This window comes from Gossypium arboreum, chromosome 4 (assembly GCF_025698485.1).
Source record: "Gossypium arboreum isolate Shixiya-1 chromosome 4, ASM2569848v2, whole genome shotgun sequence".
NCBI classification, from domain to species: Eukaryota; Viridiplantae; Streptophyta; class Magnoliopsida; order Malvales; family Malvaceae; genus Gossypium; species Gossypium arboreum.
This window is the reverse complement of record NC_069073.1, coordinates 115,534,273-115,560,424: the sequence shown is the minus strand read 5'-3', so window position 1 is coordinate 115,560,424 and position 26,152 is coordinate 115,534,273.

Here is a 26,152-nt window from a genome sequence, read left to right as displayed (position 1 = left end):
TTGAGGGTTAAAGTGAATGGAAGTCGCACTGTAGGAAACCGGAAAAAGAGGTGAGTCCATCTGATGCTAAGTACCAAGCTCTTTCAGATCCAATCCTAGACATGCACACCGCCATTGCCACACTCTAACATTGCGTATATTTTAGGTTACCATTGAAATTATGTCTATTTTAGAATAAAACGATTTAAGTTTGTAAACGTTATCATAGCGAAGCCTTGTTTGTAATCGTGTTACTTTGAAATCGGTTTATGTTTTTGGAAAACGAACCTAGATCTAGCCCATTTTGACAGTTAATATAATTTAAGATCATCATGATAAGTTATAAATCAAAACCCAAAAAAATAATTATAAGCGGCCTTATTACATAACAAAACCCAAATCATCAAAGTAAAGAAAATTGAAGTCCAAATCACGGAAGAAATTCATATTGCGAGCAGTGGCCACTCCAATCCTCGCAGCTCCAAGCCCACTATGGTGGGGATTACCTGCATGGATGAAAATAGGGGATGAGTTTGGGGAAACTTAGTGTGTAAAATTAACCCAACCATAGCCCATATCACTCAAACTACAAAAAGTAATAAATTGGCCTTAGCCCGAATGTAATCACGAAATTAAGCCCATAGGCCCATAATGATCGATCGATATTTCATGTATATGTAGAACCCAACCCATAACCAACCACATATACCCCCTTACCAACCTTTCACCATGTGGGGAGACTACTCGACCCACCCAACCGCTACACCACGTAATTATGCGGCATGGTCGCCAGCAGATAATGTGACAGAGTCACCAGATCATGATAATCGTGGCGTAACCACCGAGCAGATATATGTGGTAGAGCCACCAGATCGATAATTGTGGCATAGCCACCGGACGCTTCCTCCAAAATATAACCCATGTCCCCATGCAACAAATATTCATTCATGGCATACATCATACGATTTAAATCAACATGCTTTTCAGACAAAATTAACCCTAGGGCATATTGGTCATTTACACCTAGGGGTATCATGGTAATTTTCCATACATAAGGGTATTGTAGTGATTTAGCTACTTCTAGGGTTTTCATGCATATCCTATCCATTTACGTACTATCGAATACTTACACATATACTTACCAAATTGAGCCCGTTGGCCCATGAACCCGATTTTTGGCCCATTAAGCCCAAGATATCAAAATGCATGAAATCGCATGTACTGCAGTTTATTACCTTCAGAATACCAAACATACAAACCCAACTATCTTACGAGCATTCGCACACTCGCAAATTCCCAAAATACCAACTTTTCGGCATTTCGGCTTTTGCCGATCTAGTCTATGAGAGGGTGTCAGTTACACACCTGTTTTATGACGATTCGCTAAAGAGATCCATGCTTGAACTGCCTACAATTATAATACTACCATGTTAATCTTACTACCGAAACGAACTACATATTAACTTCTTACCATATTCGGCCAACAACACCTTAGGCCTTAGCGTTCCTACCTTTGTCAAAAATAGTGTCTCGACCTGATCCGCTTCACTCCACTTGTCCAAGCCCTTGATCAACAGCCTCTTAATCACACTATTACCAAAATAATACTATTATCACAACCCCTTAGGGCTACAAGTCCAAAAAAATGACAACCTCCCTAACCTTTTAGGGATTCCGGCTTTTCTTAAAATATGCAAGATAGACTAAGTTGGAAAGACTTACCACCGATTCTTCCAGTCAACATTCCCCCTTAGTTCCTACTTGATTCTGATGCAATTCTAAGCCCTCAAACAATAACAAAAGTCGAGCCTTCAGTGATCTCAGTACTCGGCTATGTCCCTAGGATAGTGTGGGAGTTTCGGCTTTTTGCAAAAGTGTAGAGAAAGATAAAATATGAGGGTTTTTACTTGTGGTATTGTCGACAGAAACATGGGGTTTAGAGGTTGAGAGAATCGGCCAAAGATGATAAGAAAAATAAGAGATTTGGCTAGGGAAAAATCGGTACAAAAAGAGTCAAGTTTTCGGGATTTTGGGATTTGAGGCAATCGGCTATAGTCTTAAAAATAATGGAAGGAAGGTGGTATAGAGTAGGGTGGCTGAAGGATTCGGCTATGGGGAAAAGAAGAAGAAAAGAATAAGTGGATAGAGAGAAGAGAAAAAGAAAAGAAGAAGAGAATGGTCAAGAAACGGCACCACTTACCACTAATGCCGAATTTATACTGGCACTAACCCTAGCCGAAATTCCCATGCTAAAGTCCCTTGGCCGGCCACCTCTTGTTCCTTGATCAGCTCCTAGATTTCCTCCCTTATCTGCTCCTAAATCCTATCCCTTATCAACTCCTAAATCCTATCCCTTATCAACTCCTAAATCCTCTCCTGACAGACTTTCACTTCAGTTCCACTGCTTACCTTTTCTGAACATAAAAATAATAATTCCCTTAATATGTTGTCATTGTGACTTGAACCTCAGCTCTCCCTAGCATCTACACGCCACTTTTATAGCCTTGCCAGTGGCGTCACATGCCACTTTGCCACTTGCTTCCTTATGTCTTGTTTTACCCAAATAATATTTAAGACCCCTGTTAACCAGAACCCCCCTTTTCCTCTTATGGATTAAAATCACCTAAAATTACAGGGTTTTAGCTTAAGCTTGGGCCTTCTAGAGCCCACTAACATAGTTAAACCTATGCCAAACAGTCAAAACACAAAAATTCCAAAATTCACCAAAATTAACAGAAATCTCGAAAATTGGGGCGTTACAAAAATATTTTGAAATACGGTTTCTTTTAAAACATTTGAATAACTCGAATTGGATGTTAAGATTCTCTTATTCCGAAGGAATAAAATATCACATCCAGTACGTTAGGACATGACCTTTTAAACCCTCGAAACCAATATCGACTCTTGATTTTCAAAAATTCATACATTTGAAAATTACGAAAGGATATTTGATTATTTGGTCCAACAAAAAACCAAAACCCAACACGTTAGGGCACGATTTCTCAGATTTCCAAACATGAAACATTGCCTTGTTTTGAAGTTAAGAAAACACGGACGAAATTTTAAAGAGATATTTGATCATTTGGTCAAACTGAAAATCAAAACCCAGCACGTTAGGGCATGGTTTCTCAAATTTCCAAACACGAATCATTGTATAGCTTGAGAAGCTTTCGAATAAACGATTATAAAACCTGCTTAAAACGCATTTATTTGGTTTACTTGAAGTAAAATGGAATAATTAATTTTGGATCAATAAATTGAAAATTTGAATCACAATGTGACACTCGTGAATGAAAGGCGCAATTATAAACATGGGACAATATACATGGATAATATGCTCTACTAATGAATGGAAATAGTATAAAAAAAAAAGAACAAATTAACATACACACAATAGCAATGAGCTCACATCCTATTTTGAATAACTAACATTAATAAACAAAAATAATGAAAACTAAAAATATAGCTAATTAAAGAAACAAATTAGAATAAAATATAACAAGTTTTCAAACATAGATGAATACAAATTGAAATAATAATACAAAAGACTAATAAACATTATGCAACAATAATATATGAAATAATACGAAAACTAATAAAACAACACATAATATACAAAACAATATGGAAACTAGGAGTCAATATGATATAAAACAATTTGAAAACTATTAAATATACAAATGAGCAACACATGATAGGGCTTGAAATAGTTTACATATATAAAAATAAAAACTAATTGTCGAAACCATTTTTTTTTAAAAAAACAGGATCGACTTTGGTTTTGAAAATGAAAATGAAAAAAAAAAATGAGTCGCCTCCAATCTTTTTATATTTAGGTGTGATCGGATCACCTAGAAATTTGGTCATTTTAATAAAATATTTCCATTTATTAAAACAAATGATTTTGGTCTACGAAAGTTGAGAAAACGAGTTCGGGAGTCGGTTATGTGTGAGGAAGGATTAGCACCCTCGTCACGCCCAAAATTGGTACCTAATTGATTAATTAACGTCTTAATGTCGAAAGTTGAAAAGATTTTGAAATAAATTTTAAAATACAATCCCTTGTTATGAATGTTGGATAACTTGAAATGGATATTTAGATTCTCTTGTTTCGAAGAAATAAAATATCACATCCAGCACGTAGGACACAACATTTCAAACCTTAGATATCAAAATCATCTCATAATTTCCAAATTTATGTATTGAAATTTTAAGAAGGATATTCGGTCGTTTAGTCAAATGATAAATCAAAACCCAGCACGTAGGGCATAATTTCTCGAAAATTCCAAACAACGGAATATTGCCTTGTTTTTAAAAAGTCTTGAGTAAAAATGCAATAATATGAAACGATTAAAATTCTCTTGTTTCGAAGAAATAAAATATTACATCCAACTCGTAGGACACGATATTTCAAACCTTCGATATCAAAATCATCTCATAATTTCCAAATTTATGTATTGAAATTTTAAGAAGGATATTCGGTCGTTTGGTCAAACAATAAATCGAAACCCAGCACGTAAGGTATGATTTTCTCGAAATTTCCAAACAACGGAATATTACCTTTATGTTAAAAAAATCCTTTTTTATGTATCGGGTAAAGCTGTGGTATGATTTTATTATATTATGTGAAATGAAATTATAATGCGACAACATGAATAACGACAATGAGTGCAAAAAGATTGACAAAATAAATAAAGAGGTAATGAAAACCATATGTAAATAAACAAAATTATTTAATAAAACAAAGAGAGACTCGAATGATAATATAAAAAATAAGTAAAGAAAATGGTGAAAATATTAAATAAAACAAACAAATAAAAACGATAGCAAGAATAATAATGATAAAATAGGAGATAATAATAATAGCACATTAATAATAATGTTACGTAGATGATAATAATAATAATAAAACAAAAATAGTACATTAATAAAGGTAAAAGTAATAATAATAATAATAAAGATGGAAGAAAATGGTGATATGAAAATAGGTGAAATGCATACACGTGAAGTTAAATTTAAGTGTCTGAGAACAAAAGAATGAAAAATAAATAAATTAGTATAGGTAAATATAAAATTAAGTAAAATAAACATAAAATATTAATGACAATAATAATAGTAAAAATAATAAAATAAATAATATAAAGTTTGAAGGTATCAAAAATATAAACAAATAGATGAGAAAAATGATAATAATAAGGATAAAATAAAAATAAAACCAACCTATAAAGATAATAATAAATAAACAATTAAGCAAATAAATAAATATTAAATATTAACTAAATCAATTTAGTATATAATCGTAATAATAATGATAATAATAGAGATAATGATACATATAGTATAACATAAGTAGTCCTATTTTAAATGAATATATAAAAGGGAATAAATAAGTGAATAAATAACGATAAAATAAGAATGATAGATACTAAAATAGTGACAATAGTAGAAGTATAAATAACATAAATGATTAATAAGGAAATAAAAAAATGAAAGAACGATAAATAGATAAACGCAGGAACTAGAATAAAATACAAATGAATAATGTATATATGTAAGTTGATGAATGAACAAACAAATAAAATAAAAGAATAACGAATATGTAAACAAATAAACGGATAAATAAATAAATAAAAGATTTAAATATATAAAAAACTTAATTAAGCTTAAACAAAGTAAAAGGGTAAACTGAGATTAAAATGAAATTTAAAATCTTAAATAGTGGTAAGCGAATGAATAACCGCCAAAGGGATTAAAATGAAAATTTAAACAAAACGTAAGTATAAACTGTAATAAGCCAAATGATAAAAATCGAAATAGGGACTAAGATTAAACGCGCGCAATAAAATGAGGACGCAATAGGAAAATATCCCTAGTCTTTCAAAACACGCGGCACTAGCAAGGACTAAAATGAAATGAAGAAAAAGTTTCTGAGTCAAATTGAAAATAAAGAAAAACAAAAAGGATATGATTGAAACAAGTAGAAGAAGTGGGAGGGCCAAGCGCATAAATACCCCATTCTTCCCAGAACGCGCGGATCCTAGTGGATCATGGCTCGGGTCGGGTCGATTTTGCTTAAACGGTGCCGTTTTGGCACCTGAAACCAGGGCTCAAAACGACGTCGTATGGTCCCCTTATAAATACCAAAATTTTAACCAAAAATTCATTTCTTCACCCCCTTAAAAAAAACTAAATTCCTTTAACCCTCTCCCTTCTCTCCCTATGGCCGACCAGTAGGACGCCCAATCGCCGTCCGTCGTACCACCATTTTATCTGGTGGCCGACGGTGAGTGAAGGTGGGCCTTTAGCCTCGTTTCAAGGCACGCTTGAAGGCCAAAACACCTTCGACCCTCGAAAATGAAAGGAGGAGAGTTCACCCCGTTCGAACGCAACAACGACGAGAAGCCCTCCGACGAAGCGGTCACGGGGCATTTTCGGTGAGTTTTTACTCCCTCTTTTTTATTTAAAATAGATTTATGATAAAAGATAAAAATAAAATATAAAAATAAAAATAAAATATAGAAAAAATGAAAAGAAAACGAAACATGGAAATCAACTTTTACTTGTTTTTTTGCTCTTTGATTGCCTAATCGTGTGTAACCTTTACAATATCTGGTTTCTAGGCTTATATAGCCAAAAAATATACTCGATTTAATATTATTGCTATTGTCTATGCTTTCGCTTGTTTTCTTGCTTTGTTTCTGCTCTGTCTCTTACCCTTTGCTCTGTTGTCTTTATGGTTTAATTTTTTGCTTTCTTTTGCAGGCGCACCAAGGGTCAACGGGGCTGTAGATGGTCGTTTTGGTGCAACGGGACAAGGGGAGCCGAGCCTCGGGCGTTGGACATGTTGACGAAGCACGTGGGAGGGGTACGGCGCCAGGGGGAAACTAGGGTTTCCTGGTTTGCCAAAATTGGCTTGAGTTTTAGGCCTATCGGGACAACAAAAAATTGGGTTAGGGGTTTAGGTTATTGGGTTTGTAATTGGGTTTTGAAAATTTGGGCTGATTTAATTTTGTAAATGGACATTTTGGGAGTTTATTTTTGTTTTTTTGTTTTTTTGTTTTTTGTTTTTACTGGTTTAGGCTCGGGCCGGGGAAAATGGGCCTGTTACACTAATAATATAAATGATTATTAAAATAAATATTATGAAAGAAGAAGTTTAGAGAAAATAATGTACAAAATATTTTAAAAACAAAACATGTCTATTTAAGGTTGATAATATACATATAATAAAAAAATACGTAAACAATATATAATGGGGCAATAGTACATGAAAGAATTTTAAATAAAAAATATAATAAAATATGTTTTAAAGAATAAACTATATACATAATAGATTGGAAAGGAAACATATATAAATAGATTTAAAAGAAATTATATACATAAAATAACATGGAATTAATAATGTATATAGAATAAAACTAATTTTATCATAAACTATACATGTATAATAATATATAAGGGTAGTTAAATTAAATATTTACAAAATTTTAAAACAATATGATATACAAGAATGTCTTAAAATAATAACTGTAAACAGGCCAATTTGCACGGGCCCACGTCAAAGCCAAAATACAAAATAAAGAAACAAAAAAAACCAATAATTAATTAAATGTCCTCTTACAGTCCATCAGTCAAAAAAAATTACTACAATGGCCCATAGCCCATTTACAAAAACCAATCCCATGACCCAAAGACTAACCCAATACCCAAAATGAGCCCAAACGGCCCAAATACTAAACAAATTTTGGCAAAGCATAGCCCTAGCAGCAGTTGCGCCACAACCGAACAGCAACCCCAGCCTCCGTACCCTCCAGCAGCCACGCCCTCGCACCGTACGGCACACCAGCTCCCGTACGCCAGCCCACTCCCGTACACACGACAACGTATAGCCCCGTACTCCGTACCTATGAAAGAGAACAAACGAAAGCAGGAAAAAAAAACAAAGAAAGAAAAATTGTATTTTTATTTTTATTTTTTATTTTTTAACATTCGGCTATAAAGCCTATTGATTTTGATTGTAAAGGGGTTCCCTTTTTACATATACAGGCAATATACACAAAAGAAAAAACAACCAGAATAGAAAGAAAACAACAAAGGTGATTCATTCACAATTTTCTTCCCTTATTTCTCTCTTCCTCTCTTATTTACCTTTTTTTCTTGATCGAATGTAGTAAGAAAAAGGAAACGAAATTTACCCGCGTTTGATGCCTTCGAATCCTCACTTGTTTCGCCACGATCGAAACCAAGTGGTGATTCGGGGCTCGTGAGCAAGACACACGAGTCTTTAGGTTCGATGAAGCCTTGATTGACTCTCAAATGAATCGAAAGGAGAGGCAGGAGAACTGACCTTCAAAGGGTTGTCAAACGGCAAAAGGTTGGGGGCACCCTAGTTTTTTTTTCTTTCTTGCTTTTAGAAATGGCTGCAGACCCTTCTAGGGTTTCTTGCGGTGACCATAAGGGCCCTTCAGACGTCATTGTTTTAGGCCAAATTAATGGCCTCAAAACGACTGCGTTCAAGGCTACAGCCCGATGACCCGACCCGCACACGCTCAAGATCCGCGTGTTTGGTCGCTGATGGGTTATTTTCAACATAAGGCATTCCCCTTTCCCCCCATTTTCAAATCAGTTTATATTCACATCTCTTTTTCTTTTAAATTTTACCCATAAGTTGTGTGCGTTTGTATTTTGGTCCGCGCTTGTGTGCTGCGTTTTGGGGGACTGGAATATTTCCAGTTTGAGTCCCTACACGGCTGCGCGCATTACCTATAGGCCTTTTTATCATTATTGATTTATTTTCAAATTACCCCGTGTGTTTTTGTTTAATTTTAATTGAGTCTTTTTATTTTATTGCCCTTTTTATTCTTATTTATTTGTACATTTTAAGCAACTTTTGTAATTGTTTCTTCATTGTTGTAAATTGTTTTTGCAATGTTATTATCATACTATGTATACTTTAAATGTTTATCTCCTTTATATTATTATACATATACATATTTTATAACAAAGTTAACATATTTTCATGCATATAATGGTTTTGACTCTATCCATGTATTTTGGTATATATTTCGTTATTCTAACGTGTTTTGTATATATGTTTTGCATAAAGTTCAAATTATTTTTATACTTACTTATATTAGTACACATATTTGAATTATATATTTCTAAATCTATACATCTTATACATATGGTTTTGTTACATATATAAGCATGTTCTTAAAACTTTATATAATTTATTATAAAATTAACTTAATCTTGTATGTATTTCTAGATTTTTACAAATGATTATTTTCAAAGCTATTTATATGTACATATGTTTTTTTTAAATCTATTTTGTGTATTATGTCTTGTCATGTATCTTTGTTTTTCTTTTGTATTATATGTTATTTAATTATCATGTACTTTGTCAACTTCTAAATGAATTTGTGTCTAAAATATTTTACATGCAATTTGATTTAAACTTTTATTCTATAAGATCCATTTCAAAAAGTATATATCTATTCCTAGTTTTCATACAAATTTGTCAACCTATATTATGTGTCCGTTTATTCCTCATTATTTTAAAATCGTTATGGCACATTAGCTTCTAATTACTATGTTGTTTTTCTACATCTTGCATTGACCATTTTATATCATGCTATGTATATTATTGTGGCATATTACTATCGTGTATTGTTATTTTGTTTTGTGCGATGCATTGTTATTATAATTTTTGTGTTGATATTGTTATGTTAATTATTCTCCATGCACTATTGTAATCGGGTTACATTTTTTTAGATTAGCCATACTTGATTATTAGTTTGATAATTGGCATTGTAGCTTATAGGTGTACATTACTCCATATCGTTGTTTTCCACTCGATTTATGAAATGTGGTTTTATAAAGCCCATATCTTTAAAATCAATTCCGTTTTATTTTAAGTCAAATTATTACATTTTAAGCTAGTTTTATAATTATTCATTTAAAGATTTTATTAAAACGAAGGCGATGTTCGATATTTGACAATTCGCAAAATTGTGCCCTAACGTGCTGGGTTGCAATTTCTCGTTTCCTCAAAATAACCGAATGTCCCTTTAGAATTTCATTCACGTTTTCTAAAAACTCTTTGAAACGAAGGAAATGTTCGATGTTTGGCTATTTGAGAATCGTGCCCTATCGTGTTGGGTTGCGCTTTTTTATTTGTTCAAAACAATCGAAGATTCCTTTAAAATTTCACTCATGTTTTCTAATAACTCTTTAAAACGAGGGAAATGTTCGATGTCTGGAAATTCATGGAATAGCGCCCTATCGTGCTGGATTGCAATCTCCCGTTTGTTCAAAATAATCGAATATCTCTTCGGAATTTCACTCGTATTTTCTAAGGCGAGGCAATGTTCAATGTTTGGAAATTCAAGGAATCGTGCCCTACTGTGCTGGGTTTCGGTTTTTTGTTGGACTAAATAGTTGAGCATCATTTTGTAATTTTTGAATTATAAACTTTTGGAAGTCGAAATAAGAAGATTTTTAGAAATCAACTCGGGTTATTCAAATATTATCAAAAAGGGAACCACATTTCAAAAACATTTTTAAATCTTATACATGAGACAGTATTTAATCGATTTGGTACCAATTTTGGGCGTAGTGAGGGTGCTAATCCTTCCTCATGTGTAACCGACTCCCGAACCCATTTTTCTCAAAAGTTCGTAGACCAAAATCGTTGTTTTAGTAAACCAAAATGTTTTATTAAAATAACCAAACTCTTAGGTGATCCGATCACACCAAAACAGAAAGATCGGTGGCGACTCCATGTTTTATTTTCAAAAGTCGATTCCCCTATTTTTTTATTAAATTCAAAATTTTTTAAAACAAAAAGGCAGATGGTTTCGACAGTCTGGCGACTCCGCTAGGGACCGAACAAGAGAGTCTAGCCATAAAATCGATTATTTGTTGTCCTTTTGTCAAAAATTGAAAACTTGTTTTGAAAATCATGATCACATTTGTTTGTATGGTTGTTATGGTTTGGGTCTCGTAGAATAATATTGCATTGCATTGCATGACCATTGTGGTCACACCTTCTAAGTGGGAGTAAGAAACTATGCTTTCGTGAGGTTTTCACCTCCGCATGGGCTAGTGGATTGCTTCCAGGGTATATTCGTACCTATGATTTCGTGAGATTTTCATCTCCGTATGGTCATAGGGAAATGTATCCCCCTGAACCGAACTCGATCTATATGAGCCTATAATGGGTGAGGATTGAGGAATCTACTGGTTCGGGTACCTTATCTCTAGAACCGAACCCATATAGTGAACCTTAGGAGCTATCCTTGGGTGGAGCCACGTCAAGCCTTAGTACTTACCTGTATATGCGTTGTAATTATCGTTTATGTTCTTGCATTTTATCGCTATTATTTGATACTAACCTGTGTTTTGTTTTGACTGTTTTTTGCATGACATTGCATACTAAATGAGGTGTTGATTCGTATTCAATTACTAAGTTAGAAAGTTTGACATGGAGAATAAATTTCTTAGTAAAGTCAAGGATAATGCGGCCGTTCGTGCATGGTCAGAGAAACTACAATCAGAAAAAGGGGATAGCCTGGCAGAAGGATATATATAAGAGTTGCAAGAATTCACTCGCGTCAATGTAGCACAGAATGAGCTACAAGAGTTGAGAGATATTTGGGCTAGTTGGGATGAAGGGACCAAGCAGTTGTTTTATCAAAGCTATGGTGATATATCCTACTTGCTAGACATTAGAGTGGATAAACATCTGTTCCGAGTTATGGTGTAGTTTTGGAATTCTGCTTACAAATGTTTCACTTTTGGAGAAGTGGATTTGGTACCTGCCATGGAGGAATACACTACTCTGCTCATGTGTCCAAAAATTCAGGTCAGAAAGACTTATGCCCGGGTTTTTAGTGGTCAGACTTTCGTGAAGAAATTGATGAGCATTTCAGGGATGAGTGAGCCTTGGGTCACTGCTCGGATTCAACAAAAAGGAGATAGTAAATGTATCCCTTGGGAGAATTTGCGAGATTTGATTTTGACGCATCCAGATGAAAGAAAGAGGGTCGATATCTTTGCCTTAAGCATCTACGGATTGGTAATTTTTCCTAAGGCTTTGAGGCACGTGGACGAGGCAATCATTGACTTATTCGATCGCCTTGAGAAGGGAATCACACCGGTACCGACGATATTGGCTGAGACGTTCAAATCTTTGAGCTCATGTCGGAAGACGGGCGAGGGGCGATTTATTGGATGTGTACAATTATTGATGGTATGGTTTCATGGGCACTTTTGAAAGGTAGACAAGGTTTCTTATCGGGTCTTTTTCGAAGGTTATTCCCCACTAAAAGAGGAGGCAGCCATACTAAGGAGAAATGATATCTTGGAAGAGAAGTGGATGGAATTCTTCAAAACCTCAAGGAGGGGGATATCGAGTGGAGAGCTTATTGTATGGTTCCTGATGAGATCATGTACTGATATGGTAACTTTGATTGGGTGCCATTGTTAAGAATTTGGGGAGCTACCGGGTATACTCCATTGCTTATGTTGAGGCAATATAAGTCGAGGCAGTTTGTACCCACGACCTACGGACTTGCTCAATGTGAATTATCCTTTAAGGGCATCCACTATAAGAAGAAAGTTCGGGAGCTATCAGATACTTGAAAGGAAACTCATTGGATGAAAAGGTTGGTCGTCGGTTCTATGGTGACGCCTGAGTATGATGGATGGTTTAAGAAGAGGGTTAACGATAATGTTCCTAGGCCAAGCTTGGAGAATACTCGACCTATGAAGGAACAATTGCAAGTAACCCCGTCAGAGTTGGAAATTATAAAGCAAGACTTCGAAAAAAAGAGTTCAGAGCTTGGGAAAAAGATCGAACAGTTGGAGGAAGAAAAGATGCACCTGATATTAGACGCTGATGTCCAGAGGTTAGAAGCTGAGAAGTGGAGAAAAGGGAAAACTAAGGCCGAAGAAGATCTAGACAGCTTGAAGACTAACTATAAGAAGTTACACTTGTCTATGAGGACTGCGGGGTTAGGTAAGACTTTCGAACAATGGTGCCATGAAATTCAAGAAGAGAAGACCAAGGCCAACCGATGAGAAAGGAAATTCCGAGAAGCTCAGGCACGAAATGAAGATTTAGAGAAGAGTCTGTCAGAAAGCAGAAACGAACGAGGTGAATTAAAAGCTAGAGAGGCAAAACTCGAGAAGTCTCTTTGTCAGTACCGAAACCGCAACACCGCAATGGAATTGAGGGCAAGCTTGAGCAAGATAGAAGAAATGAAAGGAAAAATAGAAGAGTTAGAGGCGTCACTGCAAAACTGTGAGATACGGATTCAGTTTTTCGAGGCAAATGAGGCCCGTTGGAAAGAGCAGTTTCACCATGCGCAAAACCAAATCAGAAATAGAGATTACCTTATGGGGGAAGCCATAACCCAGATTCAAGAGGTAGCTGACTATAACACCCCGTACCTGAGACCGTTGCCGGAGTCGAACACGAGGTGTTAACGGACTTAATTCATTAATTAAATAGCTCATACAATTCATTTTAAAATTTCCAGACAAACTGGCTAACTGCATCACAGTCGCTTTAAAAATCATATCTCGAGTTACAAAACTTGAAATCCAATTCCGTAAATTTTTCCTGAAACTAGACTCATATATATATCTACTAATTTTTTTCTAGAATTTTTTGTTGGGCCAATTAGTACAGTTTATTAGTTAAATTCTCCCCTATTTCAGGGTTCAACTACTCTGACCTCTGTGTATTACGAATCAGATATCTCCCTGTACAGAGCTTCAATGACTATGCCGTTTGTCTCTAATAAAACTAGACTCAATAAGGAATTGTTCATATAAAGAATGACTTCTAATTATCTTTTTAAAATTTATGGTGAATTTTCAAAGTCAGAACAGGGGATCCAGAAATCGCTCTGGCCCTGTTTCACAAAAATTTAAACATCTCATAAAATATAGCTCATATACCTGTTTCCCTTCTTCCATATGAAAATAGACTCATCAAGCTTCGATTCCATAACTTATTAATTATTTAATTTCATTTCTACTATTTTTAGTGATTTTTCAAATTCACGTCACTACTGCTGTCTGAATCTATTTTATGGTAAATTTTACCTATTTCATGGTTTCCATAGATTAGCTAGCAATTTAGCATACATAACACCAAATATGATCATGATTAGCCATTCCAATGGCTAATCATTACCAAACATTTCCATACCACTCAATAACCATATCATAAGACCATATACACAAAATGATTATAATGCTATACATGCCATACTCAAAATATACAAGCCATTATGCCAAGATGGTATACGGATAGTGTGAGTGTGCCTCCGACCGTTTCCGATTTCCGAGCTGGCTTGTCAACACTACAAGGATTGAAAAGGAGGGATTAAGCATAAATTCTTAGTAAGTTCACATGCAAATAGCAAGTAACATAACCATATAAGCAAACATAAAACATCATTTGCATAATCATCACCAAGACATTCATATCACATTTTCATTTATCATCTTACCATATTGTTGTTATATCGAGTTTTCAACCCGAGGGTTAAGTACATACCTGTTCAAAGTATCCATTTCACAACACTTACCAATCGTCCCTTTCATCTTGAGTATTCCTCCATTTGAGTAGAACTTTACCGTTGAACACATCGAATATAATTGAATACATGGAAAGTTTGCACATAAGTGCCACATATGTAGCCAAGCTACCATGTAACCCGCCCATAAGTGAACTCGGACTCAACTCAACGAGCTCGGGCGTTCGCATCCATAAGTGAACTCGGACTCAACTCAACGAGTTCGGATGCCTAGTTACATCTCACGAACTCGGACTCAACTCAACGAGTTCGGATGCCCAAATATCCTAGTGACATGTCACTTGTATCCTAATCCATTCCTAAGTTTCAACGGGACCTTTTTCCCAATCATGTGTCTCAACCATCTTCTACGGAATGCCGATACCGATACTCAGTAGTATTTCACATTTTCCAAGTATATCACACAATTTGACATATTATCAAACAATTATCACGAGTATAATATTTCATAATAATTATCATATCATTTAAATAACATAAAAAGATTTAAAATAATAACTATGTTACCAAAATTTACATATGAACTTACCTCGTATGCGAAAATGACTGTTTTTACCATTTTGTCCACAACTTGGTATTTTCCCCTATTTTAGCCCGAATTTCAGTTTTCCTTGCTCTATCATTTAAAATATAGTCTAATTAGGACTCCCATTATTCAAATTGACCCAAAATCATATTTTTGAAAAATTACAATTTTGCCCCTAAACTTTTGCATATTTACACTTTTCCCCAAAGCTCGTAAATTAAAATTCAGCCTATTTTCTTATGTTTAATGACATGCTGATCATTTTTCCCTTCTATGGCAACATCAAATTCTCACTCTAACATGTACTTATGACTATTAGGTATTTTTACCGATTAAGCCCTTTTGCTAGTTTTCGCTTAAAACCGAGTAGCACAAGTTGTCTAACATAATTTAAAACCTCATATTCTATCATAAAACACCAAAATACACAAATTTCACCTATGGGTATTTTTCCAAATATGAACCCTAGGTTGAATAATTGCTAGCATAAGCTTAATCGAGCTAAGGGACTCCAAAACGTAAAAATCATTAAAAGCGAGGCTAGAACGGACTTACAATCGAGCTTGGAAGCTTGAAAACCCTAGCCATGGTTTCTCCTTGCTATATTCGGCCATGGGGTTGAAGATGAGCAAAATTGGCTTTTAATTTTGTATTTTAATTCATTTTACCCCTAAATGACCAAAATGCCCTTACTACTAAACTTTCCAAAAATTCCATCCATGTCCAATTTTTGTTCATAGACTTAGAAATTGGTAAAATTCTATTTAAGACCTCCTAATTAATATTTCAAAACAATTTCATACTAGAAACTTCTAGAATGCAAGTTTTGCAATTTATTCGATTTAGTCCCTAATTTCAATTTAAGCACTTTATGCATAAAATTTCTTCACAAAATTTTCACACAATCATGCAATCATATCATAGACCTCAAAATAATCATAAAATAATTATTTCTATCTCGGATTTTGTGGTCACAAAACTACTATTCCGACTAGGCCCAAAATCAGGATATTACACTGACTACTTGCAAGCTTTAGCGGTACAGGTGGACACACTGAGCGTGAAGTACGAGTTGGAGTCAGATCGCGGATAGGAGCTGGCCTCATTGCTTAGGAAAATTAAGGCTTTAAGTATTAGAGCAAAGTTTTATCTGTAACTCAACTTTATGTAAAAAAAATTTATTTTCTGGTGAAGTTTTCTAAAGGAAATTGAATCAAAATTGATACCTCATTTGCATTCATGCATTACATCATATCATTATGCATTAAAGGCCATAAAAGGTTTCTAATTAATTAATTAAAAAACATTTCAGTAACCTGGAAACCAACGAAAACCAACCAACTATGCACCCCTACGGTACAAGAAAAAAGTCAATGGATAAAAGACTTGAGAAATTGGAGCAAATACAAAAGGACATGCAGGAACAAATGCAGTCTCAGATGCAAGAGCAGCTAGCCAAGATTCAGCGAGAGATGAAGGAGCAAATGATGGAATCCCAGAGAGAAATGATGAGTCATTTATCCCAATTGCTGTTGGGAAGAACGGATAAGGGAAAGGGCCCCATGGACAACGTTGATGAAACTAATGAAGATCTTCAATACCCCCCTGGCTTCACTCCGACACATGCACCAATAAAGCCCAAGATTAATCTACAAAAACCATCTATTATGATCATGCCTCAGCAGATTCAGCCCGGAGTTTCGATACCAATGAATTTCCAACCCGACTCAGGCTCTAACCTCGTTAATAACCCAAATTATCCGCCCGTTCCCGATTTGGACGAAGTTGCTGAAGAAGAAAAAGAGAGGATAGATTCGCAGAAATAGTTGGAAGAACGGTGTAGATGGCTCGAGGAGAAATTCAGAGCTATGAAAAGTGTAGATAATCATCAAGGGATTGATACTAAGGACCTGAGTTTGGTCCTAGATTTGGTCCTACCCCCCAAATTTAAAATGCCCGAATTCGAGAAATACAATGGAATGAGCTACCCTGAAGCTCACATCACTATGTTCTGTAGGGAATAACGGGATACGTTAACAATGACCAGGTATTAATCCACTATTTTCAAGACAGTCTAGTTGGGGCGGCATCTAAGTTGTATAACCAATTAAGCCGCGCTAAAATTAACTCGTGGAAGGATCTGGCTCAGGCCTTTATGAAACAATACAATCATGTGATGGACATGACCCCCGACAAAATCACTCTCCAGAACATGGAGAAGAAGTCAAATGAAAGTTTTAGACAGTACGCACAAAGATGGAGAAAAGTGGCCATACAAGTTCAGCCGTCGCTTCTAGAAAAAGAAACGACGATGCTCTTTATCAACATCTTGAAGCCCCTTTTATCACTCATATGTTGGGAAGCGCCACCAAGAGGTTCTCAGACATAGTGATGACGGGTGAAATGATCGAAAATGCGGTGAGGAGCGATAAGATAGAAGCCGGAGAAAGTACCAGAAAGTCAGCCCCAAGGAAGAGATAATGAAGTAAACAACGTGAGCGCATTCGGTAAGGGTCAGTCCAAGTCATTCACCGTAAATCAACCCAAGACGGTGACCACCAATCAACATAGCACTGTGAGACAAGAATCCAACACGAGGGAAAACACAGAAAGGCCACAATTCACCCTTATACCCATGACGTATAGGGAGCTCTACTAGAACCTACTCAACGCTCATGTAGTGTCCCCTTTCTACCTGGAGCCACTGCAGCCCCCGTATCCCAAATGGTATGACACAAATGCCCAATGTGAATACCACGCGGGAATCACCGGGCACTCAATTGGAAACTGCACTGCGTTCAAGAAAGTAGTCGAAAGACTCATTAAGATAGGGATCATGAGATTTGACGACCTAGTCGCACCCAATGTAGCAGAAAACCCACTCCCCAATCATACCGACCAAGGAGTGAATGGGATAAGTGAAGGTAGGAGCAAGAAGATCAAATATGAGGTTGCAGAAGTCAGGACCTCGTTGATACGAGTGTGGAAGGAGATGGTCAAAAGAGGGTTGATCGTGTTGGATTCAAGAGAAGCATTTGAAGAAGGGAGGAACTACTGTGAATTTCACAACGAGGTGGGACATGAAATCCAAAGGTGTGTGGAGTTCAAGGCCTTAGTACAGAACATGATGAACAATAAGGAAATGGAGTTTTATGAAGAGACCGAAAACCCCGGAGAGGGAGATATATGTGCGTCAGAGGGAGAATCGACGGAACAGAATCAAGCAGTTAACTACCCTATGGTTATCATATCGAGACCTAAAAATAACGAAGCTGGAGTTCAAATGCCACCCAGGGTTATAATTTAGAAACCTGCAGTCTTCCCCTACAAAGATAGCAAAAGGGTCCCATGGAATTATGATTGTAACATGACGATTCCAGGGAAGGAAAGCCTGGTTGACGCATCAAAAGAGGATCAAGATAGGGGCTCTTATACACATAGCGGGAGACACTACGATACAGTAAATGAAAAGGCACAACCCGTAAAAGGAAAAGCCTCAGTGGTCGAAGGGATGAAGGAAAAAGTGACCAAATCTGAACTTCCTGTCAATAAGCCAGTTAATGAGGAGAAGGCTAAGGAGTTTTTAAAATTCCTAAAGCATAGCGAATACAGTGTGGTGGAACAGCTACGTAAACAACCAGCTCGTATTTTGGTGCTGGCCTTACTTCTAAGCTCGGAAGTTCATCGCAGCGCGCTGATGAAGGTCTTGAATGAAACATATGTTGCCAATGATATCTCCGTTAACAAGATGGACCGTTTGGTTAGCAACATAAATGCCGACAATTATATCTTCTTCAATGACGATAAGATACCACCTGGGGGCATGGGGTCGACTAAAGCTTTGCATATCACCACGCGCTGTAAGGGATATACACTGCCAGGCATACTCATTGACAACGGATCGGCCTTGAACATTCTGCCATTGACCATGCTTAACAGATTACCTATAGACAGCTCTCACATGAAGGAGTGCCAGAACATAGTGAAAGCATTCGATGGCACGGAAAGAAAGGTGATGGGCAGAATCAAGGTACCTCTTCAGATCGGGCCAAACACATATGAGGTGGATTTCCTAGTAATGGATATCAAGCCCTCATATAATTACTTATTGGGGAGGCCCCGGATACATTCAGCTGAGGCAGTGCCTTCATCGTTGTAGCAAAAGTTGAAGCTCGTATCGGAGGGGCGGTTGATAACGATCAATGCAGAAGAGGATATCATTGCAACTGTAAGCAATAATGCGCCTTATTTAGAGACATATGATGAAGCAATCGAATGCTCATTTCGATCTTTGGAATTTGTTAATGCAATGTTCATCGCCGAGGGAAGCAAGATTCTGGTGCCGAAATTGTCCAAAACTACGAGGATGAGCCTACAGTTGATGGTTGGCAAGGGGCCCTACCTGGAAAAGGACTTGGGAGACACTTCCAAGGAAGGGTTGAAACGCTAGCGTTGAAGGATAAAAGAGACCGCTTCGGCTTAGGATTTAAATTAGATGTGAGACAAAGGAGAAGGGAGCTGGAAAAGAAACAAGAAAGAAGAATAGCACAATTAACGAGGGAGGAAATCAAATGAGAGCCAATGATATTCTCCCATATATCGAAGACTTTTATGTCCAGAGGAATCATTCATCCCGAGAGAGGCACGCCAAGAAAAGAAGCCATAGAAGAAAGGTTGGAAAGCTTAAACATCAACGCCACATACGAAAAAGAGACTGGAAAAGGAAATTTGTCGAGCATTTGCCCCTACATACCTGGAAGTGTTCTGGATAACTGGACTGCGGAAGAGATTCCTGTAGTTTTTAGAATTGACTCAAAGTAATGTTCAAAACACACTTATTGCTCTAGGCCTAAGAGTAATAAGAATCTTTTGTGAAATAGCCTGATGTTTAAAAACATTATTTTAATGAAATACACGGTTATTATCATTTTGAGCAGATATTCTTTCATTCTTTCAATTTCATTCATAATCATACAAATGATTACCTTCGGATTCTTTTGTTCTTTAAACATTCTTCTAAATATTCTTTCATTCGTCATTCATAATCATACCATACGGATAAATGTTTTTGAATTCTTTTGATTCTTTGTATATACCTTCATCCTCATAACAAGTCTCCAAATATCAATGATACGAGTGACACTGCTAGTGACTCAGAATTTTCTTTTGAGCGAGATATGTGTATGGAGGATCCTCAGGATTACGAAGATGACCACGGCTGTAACCTATCTCCTGATTTGTTGAGGATGGTAGAACAAGACGAGAAACAAATCCTACTTCACAAAGAATCAGTAGAAATTGTGAGCTTAGGAGAAGGACAAGAGGTGAAGGTCGGAACTTATATCACCATGGAGATGAAGAAAGACCTTATTGAATTACTTTAAGAATTCAAAGATATCTTCGCATGGTCATACCAAGATATGCCCGGGTTGGACACTGATATCGTGGTACACTGACTCCCCATAAAGGAAGAATGTAAGCCAGTTCAGCAAAAACTCCGAAGAATGAAGCCCGACATCTTGCTAAAAATAACAGAAGAGGTTCGAAAGCAATTCGACACTGGATTCCTGAAGGTGGTAAAATACTCAGATTGGGTGGCCAACATCGTCTCCATCCCTAAGAAAGATGGAAAAGTGCAAATGTGTATGGACTATAGAGATTTGAACAAAGCCAGCCCGAAGGACAATTTCCCACTGCCTCATATTGACACCCTAGTGGACAACACGACAGGACACTCACTGTTTTCATTCATGGACGGTTTCTCCGGATATAACCAGATCAAGATGCATCCTGAAGACATGGAGAAGACCACATTTATAACCATGTGGAGCACGTTCTGCTACAAGGTAATGCCGTTTGGACTGAAAAATGCGGGGGCAACATATCAAAGAGCCATGGTAACCTTGTTTCACGACATGATGCATAAAGAAATCGAGGTTTATGTCGATGATATGATCGCAAAGTCTCGAACAGAGAAGGAGCACATACAAGTCCTAAGAAAATAGTTCTTCAGGTTGAAGAAGTTTCAGCTAAAACTCAACCCAGCCAAATGTACCTTCGGAGCCAAGTCCAAAAAACTTCTCGGATTCGTGGTCAGTGAGAAAGAGATCGAGATCAATCCAGACAAAGTCAAAGCCATATAAGTGCTATCTTAGCCGCGTACTCAGAAAGAAGTTCGAGGCTTTCTAGGAAGATTAAATTACATCGCTCGGTTCATTTCATAACTAACTGAGAAATGTGACCCTGTCTTCCGCCTCCTCAAGAAACACAACCTAGGTGAATGGGATGAAGAATGCCAAAGAGCTTTTGACAAGGTCAAACAGTATTTATCCAATGCTCCGGTGCTAATGTCACCTAACCCCGATAGGCCATTGATACTGTATTTGGCAGTATTTGAGAATTCCATGGGATGCGTATTGGGTCAGCATGACGAGTCAGGAAGAAAAGAAAAAGCTATTTACTATCTTAGTAAAAAGTTCACTGAATGTAAAACAAGGTACCCGCCGATAGAGAAGTTGTGTTGTGCCCTAATCTGGACAACCCGAAGGCTGAGGCAGTATATGTTGTATCACACTACTTGGCTCATCTCAAAACTGGACCCTTTAAAGTACATAATGGAGTCAACAGCTTTGAATGGAAGGCCGATAGCAAATTCTGCTCTCCGAATTCGACATAGTGTATGTGAACTAGAAAGCCGTAAAATGAAGTGCAATATCAGATTTTCTGGCTAGTAGAGCTTTGGAAGACTACGAGCCTTTAAACTTCGACTTCCCAAACGAAGACCTGATGTGTGTTGCTACCACTGAAGAAGGTGCTCCGGAAGAACTTCCTTGGAAACTAAACTTAAATGAGGCATCAAATGCCGTAGGTAATGGAATCGGGGCAGTATCATTATCCATTCACTAGTAAATTGGATTTTGATTGTACGAATAACATGACGGAATACGAAGCGTGCATCATGAGTATCCGTGTAGCCATAAAGCGCAAGATTAAAGTGCTAGAGGTGTATGGGGATTCTGCGCTAGTGATTTATCAACTCAAGGGAGAATGGGAGACCAGAGACCCCAAGTTGATAGACTATCGAAAACTGGTCCTTGAATTGGTCAAAGAGTTTGATGATATTACCTTCTGCTACCTTCCACGGGACAAAAATCAGATGGCCGATGCTTTGGCCACCTTAGCTTCCATGATCAAGGTGAACAAACAAGAAGATGTCAAACCCATCCGGATGAGCATTTACGAAATTTCAGCCCACTGTTACAATATTGAAGAAGATGAAGAAAAAGATGATCACCCTTAGTATCACAATATATTGCAATACGTGAAGAATCGTGAGTACCTGGACCAGGCAAGTGAGAATGACAAAAGGACGCTGAGAAGATTGGCCATCGACTATGTCTTAGATGAGGAGATCCTATACAAAAGAAGAAAGGATCAAGTGTTATTAAGATGCGTAGACGCTGTGGAGGCTAAGAAAATCTTGGAAGAAGTCCATATGGCCGTTTGTGGGATATTCGGGTATTATTGGTCCACTATAGAAGGAGATTGTGTCAATTACGCCAAGAGATGTTATAAATGTCAAATCTATGGAGACAAAATTCACGTGCCTATTTCACCGCTGCATGTCATGACTTCCCCTTGGCCTTTCTCTATGTGGGGCATGGATGTGATTGGACCAATATCGCCGAAAGCTTTCAATGGGCATCGGTTCATCTTTGTGGTTATCAACTACTTCACCAAATGGGTAGAAGCCGCTTCATATGCCAATGTTACAAAGTCAGTAGTGAGCAAATTCTTGAAAAAAGAGATCATATGTCTATATGGGATGCCGAAAAGGATCATATCTGACAATACATTAAACCTGAACAATAGTACGATAGCGGAAGTCTGCAGTCAATTCAAGATCAGATACCACAAATCGTCACCATATCGCTAAAAAATGAATGGGGCAGTGGAAGCAGCCAATAAAAATATTAAGAAGATTGTGGGAAAGATGACCGAGACCTACAAAGATTGGCATGAGAAGTTACCATTTGCCCTATTTGCTTATTGAACATCAGTCAAAACCTCAACTGGGGCAATGCCTTTCCCTTTGGTCTATGGAATGGAAGCAGTCTTGCCAATTAAAGTTGAGATCCCGTCCCTTCGAGTGTTGTCAGAACCAAAGTTGGATGAAGCAGAATGGATCCAGTCTCGATATGATCAATTGAACTTGGTTGAGGAAAAAAGGCTAAGAGCTATCCGTCATGGTCAGATGTACCAAAAGCGAATGATGCGGGCTTATGACAAAAAGGTTCGCCCTAGAGAATTCCACGAGGGAGACTTGGTTTTGAAAAAGATCATTCCCATATAGAAGGATTTTCGAGGAAAATGGATGCCTAATTGGGAGAGGCCTTACATGGTGAAGAAAGCTTTCTCCGAAGGAGCATTGATTCTAGCCGAGATGGATGGTAGAAACTTACCCAATCCTGTAAATTCAGATTTGGTCAAGAAGTATTTTACCTATAGAAGGAGAAGCCAGACTGAAAACCCACAAAGAGTGCTCTGAGACCATTTTGCAAAAAAAAAATGGAGAGGCCAAGGTGAAAACTCGCAAAAGGCACTTTGAGACCAAAGGGGATTTTGAGTTGAAAATCCAGAAATGGGCAACTCAAATTTTGAACATGCGGCATGTGGTAATCTTGTCCTCCCAAAATTAACAAAAGGGAAGAACAGTACATCTTGGAGCATCAACAAAATACGCAGGATCTCCTGAACACATATTTAGTTCGAGCTATGCTCAATAAAATTCTATCTTGTCCATTATGATAATCTCTTTCGAGCATTTTTTTTTGTTGAAATCATGATTTTTAGACTTAAAATATTCACAGAAAGGAATTTATGCATATTACTCTGGAAGGTTTCTAAATAGTACAAGGACCTGAAACAGGGCCACTAGTCAAGACTAACCAGGTTCAAAAGTTAGAAACATTGGACAAAGAATGGTCCAAATAGTGACTATTTCTTTAAATTTTCTGTCAAGGATAGCGGCTAAGCAAAAAGACGCGATAGCGCATCAATGATAGAACCGGGATGAACTAGGAGCAATGATACCTTAAGCTTTTAAAAAGGGAATTACTCTCATGACATTTCTACATTCATAATCATTCATTTAGTTAGGAGCACTTGATTCACTTTGATCATAGCATTCTAATTATTTGACATAAGCACCACATCTAGTTAGGAGCATTTGACTCATTTTGAGCATGGCATCCTAATTATTTGGCACAAGCATAGATACGAGAGACCAATTCTACAAATCATGTCTTTAGAAGATGATGTAGCAACATTGGTGAATTCTACAGATCTAGTCTCCCTGAAGTTGCAGTGGAGCAGATCGAAGACGACAAATCTTGTCTTCCTAAAGTTGCAGTGAAGTAGATTTAAGCCACCACTCTACCTCCCCAAAATTGTAGTGGAGTAGGCTGAAGATTGCAGATCTTATCTCCCTGAAGTTCCAGTAGAGCAGATCGAAGAGAACAAGCCTTAACCCCCTAAGTAGTAGGGTAACAGGCTGAAGATCGCAGATCTTGTCCCTAGTGGAGTAGATCGAAGAAAATGAGCCTTAATCCCTTAAGTCATAGGGTAACAGGCTGAAAATTACAAGTCTTATTTCCCTGAAGTTGCAGTGGAGCAAACTGAAGATAGCAGATCTTATCCCCCTGAAGTTGCAGTGGAGTAGATCGAAGTCACAATCCTTATCTCTCTGAAGTTGTTGTAGAGCAGGATAAAAAACACGCGAACCATGTCTCCCTGAAGTTGCAGTGGAGCATATTGAAGTTACTTGAAGAAAAGAAGCACCAAAGAAGTCATGATTCCGCTAAACTGGGCAAAATTGGCCCTCTTTGAAGTCTTTGCTCTATTCTCGTTACACGATAATGAGCAAAGAGGGGCAGCTGTAAACGGGCCAATTTGCCTGGGCCCACGTTAGAGCCAAAATACAAAATAAAGAAATAAAAAAAACCAATAATTAATTAAATGTCCTCTTACAGTCCATTAGTCAAAAAAAATTACTACAATGGCCCATAGCCCATTTACAAAAACCAATCCCATGACCCAAAGACTAACCCAATACCCAAAATGAGCCCAAACGGCCCAAATACTAAACAAATTTTGGCAAACCCAAGCCCTAGCAGTAGTTGCGCCACAACCGGACAGCAGCCCCAACCTCCGTACCCTCTAGCAGCCACACCCTCGCACCGTACGATGCACTAGCTCCCGTACACCAGCCCACTCCCGTACACACGACAACGCACAGCCCCGTACTCCGTCCCTGTGAAAGAGAACAAACGAAAGCGGCAAAAAAAAAAAGAAAGAATTTTTTTTTTTAACATTCGGCTATAAAGCCTATTGATTTTGATTGTAAAGGGGTTCCCTTCTTACATATACAGGCAATATACACAATAGAAAAAACAATCAGAATAGAAAGAAAACGAAAAAGGTGATTCATTCACAATTTTCTTCCCTTATTTCTCCCTTCCTCTCTTATTTACCTTTTTTTCTTGATCGAATGTAGTAAGAAAAAAGAAACGAAATTTACCCGCGTTTGATGCCTTCGAATCCTCGCTTATTTCACCACGACCTAAACCAAGTGGCGATTCAGGGTTCGTGAGCAAGTCACACGAGTCTTTAGGTTCGATGAAGCCTTGATTGACTCTCGAACGAGTCGAAAGGAGAGGCAGGAGAACAGACCTTCGAAGGGCTATTAAACGGCGAAAGGTTAGGGGCACCCTAGTTTTTTTTTTCTTTCTTGCTTTTAAAAATGGCTGCAGACCCTTCTAGGGTTTCTTTTAGTGACCATAAGGGCCCTTCAGACATCACCATTTTAGGCCAAATTAATGGCCTCAAAACGACTGCGTTCAAGGCTACAGCCCGATGACCTGAACCGTACACGTTCAAGATCCGCGTGTCTAGTCGCTGATGGGTTATTTTCAACATAAAGCCTTCCCCTTTCCCCCCATTTTCAAATCAGTTTATATTCACATCTCTCTTTCTT